Raw genomic sequence first — 7289 nt, forward strand, 5'->3', positions numbered from 1 at the left:
ATTCTAGGGAGAGAAGTGTATTTACAGATACAAATTTAATTTCCAAAGAAAAGTCTTTGATATGTTACATCTCGTTTTAGGGGTTCCAGGGATCACTGGCAATAAATACAAGTGATTCCATGCACACAGAAGAAATTAAGCAAACCCATAATTAGACAATTTGATAATTAGATTATTAACAAGCTCTAACGTAACAGTGTTAATGGAAACAGTTATAAATACAAAACTATATCAACTTACAGTTACATCAAAGCTGAGGAGCTTTCACAAGCAAACGTAACCCACCCTGAGATAATGTATAACTGTTAGAACAAAATTTCAGTGGGTTGCACTGGGATTCTTTTTTTTTCCTCAGTTCATGTTGTTAATAAAACCAAAACTAAGTGTTAATAAAAATAATGAATAGTGTCATGACATCCAAAGTGGTAAGTATGGTATCAAGTAACCTGAAGCTTGGATTGGTGCAAAGACTGAGGTGGATGTGCCACAGCTGAGGAGCAGAAGGGTCAAAGGGTATCTGCTGGGTTTGGGAGCTGTGCACCTGATAAGCCTGGTGAGCCTGAGGCAGGACTACAAAAGGCTGTGCAAACCAGGGGAGGGAGCATGGTGTCCTGGGTGCAGTGCTGTGTTTTTATTTTCAGCCTGGGAACAATGCTGATAACACCGATGTTTTTAGTTGTTGCTCAGTAATGTTTACTCCGACCAAGGACTTTCTCAGTCTCATGCTCTGCCAGGGAGGAGGGGAAGCCAGGAGGAAGCAGAGACAGGACACCTGACCCAAACTGGCCAAAGGGCTATTCCATACCACAGCACGTCATGCCCAGTATATAAACTGGGGGGAGTTACCCGGAAGGCCCAGATCGCTGCTCGGGTCGGGCTGGGTATCGGTCGGCGGGTGGTGAGCGGTTGTATTCTCTCCCATTGTTGTTTCCCTTATCATTATTATTGGTAGCAGTAGTGGTTTGTATTATACCTTAGTTACTGGAGTGCTGTTATCTCAACTCGTGGGAGTTACATTCCTTCGATTCTCCTCCCCATCCCTCCGGGAGCGGGGGGAGGAAGGAAAAGGGGGGGAGTGAGCGAGCAGCTGAGTGGTTCCAAGTTACCAGCTGGGCTTAAACCACGACACATGGGCATTGTATTACTGTCAGGAGAGGAACAGGATGGTGGTGCTTTTCCCTTTCTGAGGGAAAAAGGGGATTTCCAAGAGACTGAGTTATTGAAATGGGGTTTGAACTCTTATAAGGGCAGGTAGGGACAGGACAAGGGGCTATAGCTTTAGCTGAAACAGGGTAGATTTAGATTAGACATTAGGAAGAAATTCATCACTATGAGTGGTGAGACAATGGCACAGGTTGCCCAGCGAAGCTGTGGCTGCCCCATCCCTGGCAATGTTCAAGGCCAGGTTGGATGGGGCTTGGAGGAACCTGCTCTAGTGGAAGGTGTCCCTGCCTGTGGCAGGGGGTTGAAACTAGATGATCTTTAAGGTCCCTTCTGACCCAAACCATTCTGTGATTCTATGGTCTTGGACTGGATGGAAGTTTGAAGAATCGCGAGACAGGAACAAGCAGAGCAGCCCTTTTGTGGTGAATGGCTTGGGGTAAGAAGGAGGTGGTAAATGATAACAGGCGAAATGTTACTGTGGGGGGAAAGATGTAGCACATCGAAGTGTGGCTGTGAGAGACTGTATGGCTAGACATCAGGGGACATTAGCTGTCTGTGAGCAAGTAGCTGTCAGCACCTGGTATGTGGCTACTACGTAAAGCAGAAGCCCGCTTCAGGCCTGGTATGTGTCAAGGAGGATGTTTCAGACAGGTACTGTCAAACCTCAGAGCTTTTATGCAACTTCTGTCCACTTGAAACATAGCATAAATCTTCTGGGAAAGCAGGGTGGCATGCAACCTATTAATAGAGATGTTTTGATTTTCCTTCTTTGCCAGCAATTCATCTTCGCTCACCCCATCAGTAGCTTTATTTTATTTTTTTTTTTTAATTAAAAAAATATCCTGTCATAGATCATTGCCTCGATTTCTCGTCTCACCCTCCTTCACCTCCACCCCCGAAATTAGCAGCATCAGCTTCTAGTAGGTATCTCGTCCTTTCCCTCTGCAACCTCAAAGGTTGCACAGTGAGCGCTCTGGGACTGTTCTCCATGGTCTTAACTAACCCTTCAGCTCTCTCACTGCCTACTTGCTTGATCCTGGGTGCATTCACATGAAGGAAGTGCCTCCTAGGGAAGACAAGATCTGCAGATGTTGAGGTGCATGTTCTTTTAGTTCAGTTGGGATAAAAAGGTGCTGGAAATCACTGGTCAGAACTATTGTGAGATGTGATTCCCACCTAGTGATAAGGCCAAGTGTCTATGCAGGTTGGAATGCCCTGCATGCACAAAGGACTGAGAATCAGTGCAGAGGGGAGACTTGCTCCTATTTCCCAAATACGTGTTTTTAACAATGTTGTCTAATGCAGAATGGAAACACAGAGAAGAGGCAAATACATTTTGATATTTTCGTGTGCCTCTGACTGTGAATGTGCATGGGAGAGACTTTATTGTTACTGTGAAGTGACTTGTGTCTTTGTAATACACCTTCCCAGTGGTTAGGAACAAAACTAATTCTCTGTTTCCTAGATGGCACACAGAAAAACTCCCATAAGATTTGAATAAAGTGGGCAGGATTTTACTTGCAGTTTTGATACAATTAAGGTTCCTTGGGTTACCTAGTGTTTTCCTATTCAAGGACATGAAAGAAAGTCAGTTTAAAGTGTGAATTTCAGATGGCTTTGTTAAACTGCAGTAAGACTCTTCAGGTTTAAACTGATCATAATTAGTGTTGTACTAAGGCTTGGGATGCTATAATTCTAGTCAATCCATACCATTGACCTTGCCACCTCCTCTCCAGTCAAGTTAAGAAGGATGGAAATTAGAATTAAAAAAAGCCCCAAAATCAAAACAATACAAAAAACAACAACAAAACTCAAAACAAAAGGAAAATTGGACATGCAAAAACAAAGCTCTTTACCCATTGTAAAAGCCACCAATAATCTGTATCAATCTATTGATTCCCCCCACCCTCCCCCCCAAAAAAACCCAAAACAGTGGTCTCGCCTGCAGTTTAAAGATGCTAATGTTTCTTAGAGTGGAGAGAAAGGTGTAATAGTAAGCATGCAGAAATGGTTTAAAAAAACAGGATACAAAAATAAGCTGAATAGAATAAAAAGTTTTTGAGTCTAGTGCCTGTCAATTGTGGATGTGCTGAAGCTGAACAAATTTGACAAAAAATATTACATACTAAATAGGTCTTTCGAGAATGCTAAGTTACGAAATAAACCCCACATTAATCTTGCTAATGATTGTTTGACTAAAATAAAAGGGATACAATTCTCAAGTTTGAAAAGCATTTAGAAGAGGTTTCAGCTTGCTGCAAATCCCTTTGTAAGTCAGGAGAACAGTAAGTATATAGGTGTCACATATTCTGTCCTGACCTTCACACTTGTGATGTTTAGTTCTGTTCTTCAGATATGACAGCCTTTTGAGAAATCAGTGTCAATAGTAGCTCAATGCTGGCATTCATCAAAGAACTGTAATGCTTTTCTGGCAGGAAAAGTAAGCTAAACTGTGAAAATGTGGAAGTGTGTCAGAACAGGAATTGCTAGTGTAGCCTGGTTACTCAAAGAGTTCTGGGTGATCTGTTGATATGATATTTATCAAAGCTTGGAAGAATGTGGAAATTTGAAAGGATCAAAGAAAACCTAATGTCATTTCAGTATTTTAACAGGTCTGGCACATGTAATCATAGGTCCATCATGCTTCATGCTTATCCCACATGGGTTTGAAAGGGTGGGTGACAATATCAATAATAAAGAAAAATGTCTTCGTGAATGGCAATCAGTAGCATTTTATGAAAGAAAGGTGTCATGGCATTTGCCACTGTGATGAGGAGTGAGGCTAAACATTTGTTTATTACAGCTAACAGTTTGTAAGCTCTTGAAAGTATCTAATCCTAGGAACAGTTGGGTCAAATTTGTAGCCAGCCTACAGTGGAGTGAAGAGTCAGCAACAGCAGTCGAGTTCTGTAGAGTGACTGGAAACCTGAGCAAAAATGCATTTGTGATACATTTGGATTACATGCATGAAACAAGACTGCTTATAGCAATGACACACAAAAGTAATAAGTGGTCAAGGTAAATAATCAGTTGAACACAAGCTCATAGTGTGCTCTGGTGGCTAAGAATGCAAATGCAATCCTTCCAACATTCAGGCAGGAAAATACAAAGAAAGGAGAGAATGGAGCTGCTGCTTTTTCTAGCACAAGTGACAAAGCTTCTGTGATTCTGACTTTGTTTCTATTCTTTGCACTATAAAAAAGGTGCTGGCAAATTCTGCCCCTTCAGCAGCAGCTGAGTTTGTGTGCCACATAGCTGTAGAAGCTACCCTCCAGGTCATCCTATGCATGCTGTGGCTACAGATTCAGTCTGGGCTGCAGAGCTCGGGATAACTGCATAGCAGAGCTCATTGGGCAAGGCTTCAATTTGCACCACTGAATGTGCATTTAGATTTTCCTGCTGCTATTTCATCTCTTCTTCCCAAACCAATTAAAACTCTTGCTGATGTCTAGCTATCAAATTCTAACACAAACACCTGTGTGCCAGATGTGTACAGCTGTAAGTCTGGCAGCGCTGATCCATCCTCAAAGCCATAAGCCAATCCATGGTTCAATTAGAAAACACTTTTTGTTTTCCCCTTCTCTTGTGCCTCCTCTCCATTTCATCTCCATTTTTAATCCTCCTATTTTTCCCAGGGTTTTCTCTCTTCTGCTTCCTGTTGCTGCAGGTTTGCAAGGTGAGCCTTGCTCAGACTTTCTGTCCCTTTCAGATAAGAAAACAGAGAGCCTAAACCATAGCAGCACACTTCTTTTTTTGGCTGCAGTGTGGCTGTTTTATACTGACAAATGTTAAATTATAGAAGACCAAATGTCAGTAGCATGTGTCAGCTCAAGAAAAACACCTTGAAAATAGTAACCTTGTGAGGGCTACATCAGACAGGATTAAGTTGGATTTTTCCCTTTCCCCCTCTCCCTGAAAAGAATTGGTCCCACAGATGTCTTCTGGAGATACTGACAAGGACAGGAAGCACTCTTATGGGCTCTTTGAAAGTGAAGGCTCATGTCAGCAGCAGAAAGCAGTTTGTTAAGTTTGAGGGACAAAAATGGTAATAAAGAGGTGGGATATGGTAACACTGCAGAGGTTTTTACTGCAGTTGGTAAGACAGTCTCTTTACAAGGGCTTGCTGGAAACAGGCTGATGTAAAAAGCCTCTTTCGTATTCCACTGTTTTCCTTGTGACTTCTGTTGCTCCTTTTGCTCAGGTTCCCTACTTACAGCTCCCCATTTCAGGATTGCCTCCTCTCTCCTCTTCCCAGCATGTAGTAACAGTGCTTACAGGGGACATTAAACTGGGGAAAGGAGTGAGTTTCAGAAGGACAAGGCAAACATGTTCTCCTTTTCTTGCGAAGATGATGAGGGATGGGGGTGGTAATAGATGTCTTAAGTGAGGAAAGCTCGTTGGGTGTGAGGAAAGTCTTCTGTAGCAGAGAGGGTAAGGCAGTGTGGTCTTGTCCAGAGCAGGTGTTAGTTACTATGTACAGAGTAACAGAAAAAATGGGGCCACGCCACTGCCCCCTTGGTCTTGCTTGTGTGCAACTTTGGCTTACCGAAACACTGCTTGTGCTAGCGGAGATACTGCCACCTTAGCTAATTCAATCTTAACAAAGTTAACTGATTTTTATCCAAGGGTTCCCAGCTCAGTTTTATGGTACAGTGCTACTAATATAGTTGTAGTGTGTATTCTGTCATGTTTATTTGAGTAAAAACTCCCATTGACTTCATTTTATTTGAACATAAAGTGAACAGAAGTGATGCCATTGTAACAGCAAGGGGCTGTTTTTCAGCTGACGAGGCTCTGGAATGCTGAAAACAGCAAATCTCTGAAATGTAGCCTATAAGGTGGTAGAATATGTATAAATTAGGGTGCATAGTCACTTGGAAAATAGCCCAAGTGCCCCTGGAAAGTAAATTCATAAGTATAATCTCTTTATTGGGCTGGGAACCACATCCTCAAGAAAGAAAGGAGAACAGAGATTTATTTATTTCCTAAATAGAGACCAACCACGGACTAACAGGATTATGTTTAGAGCAGAGATGTTTGTACAGTCATGGAAAAACATGTGTTTTTTATCAGGGTTAAGGCTTCCCTCTAACTAATGTTTCTTAGTTAGTTCTTTCACTCCCTGCCTGTGGAGAGTGAGTCTGGAAAACACACTTCTTCCTGGGCAGAACTTTGTTTGTTGCTCTCCCCTACTTCTCCCCTTCCTATGTATGATGGATTACATGCCAGCAGTCATTGCTGGCTGACCATTTCAGAAACAAAAGAACTTCACGAGTCTTCTGTGGGCATCTTCAAATGGAAGCTGACCTCTGTGATTTAGTTGGTATTGACTGCTTTGTTTTTCCCTGAAAAGCGATGAATATTATTGATGTTGAAGGACACAATTTGATAAGAATGTCTTGAGATCCGTTGTATAGTTGAATTTTCTCTGAAATAGAGTAATGACATAGGATTACAACATCTAACTTGTGTAGGCTATAGGTGACCAAATCAAATACGGTTATACACAAAATCTTAGAGTGTATCGTATATTAGTGTCTGCCTGCTATATGTTTGCATAAACACAGTTTATGTATGAGTAATTTGTATATGAATCGTGATCAGCTAGGTTCCACATAACATGTAAAAATGCAAATTGCTTGTCCTATTTCTTGCCTATTGCTCTGTCCACCACTTGAGCTCTGCCTGTTTGCATCATGTCTCCTTGTGAGGTTTATGTAAATGTACGTGTGAAACAGGCTATGCTTCATGCTGAAAGTGGTTGGTTGCTTTCTCTCTTGAGGAAGATGGGCGACAAGCTGTGTAGCAAGAAGGAAAGGATTATTCCCTTTGTAGTCTCCTTTCTTAGACATGGAGTTAAAATGTCATGAAAACTACAGCAAGGTACAGATTTACAAAGGGAGACAAAAGAGGAGGATGCTTCTGCATTACCATACGTGATCATATAATACTGTTGTTCCTCCTCCTCCATGAGGTCAGGACTGTCACTTTGGCACAGCTGTGTATGTCAGTGTTTCTTAACTAGTGCCTATTCACTAGGTACGTTTTCACTGGGTAAAGCAAGAATTCCTCAGCATACCTGGCTATGGTGGTCTCTAAAAAGGAGAACTTCCTTACTCTTCCGA

Source organism: Nestor notabilis, unplaced genomic scaffold, assembly GCF_000696875.1.
Source record: "Nestor notabilis isolate BGI_N333 unplaced genomic scaffold, ASM69687v1 scaffold5886, whole genome shotgun sequence".
Taxonomy (NCBI): Eukaryota; Metazoa; Chordata; class Aves; order Psittaciformes; family Psittacidae; genus Nestor; species Nestor notabilis.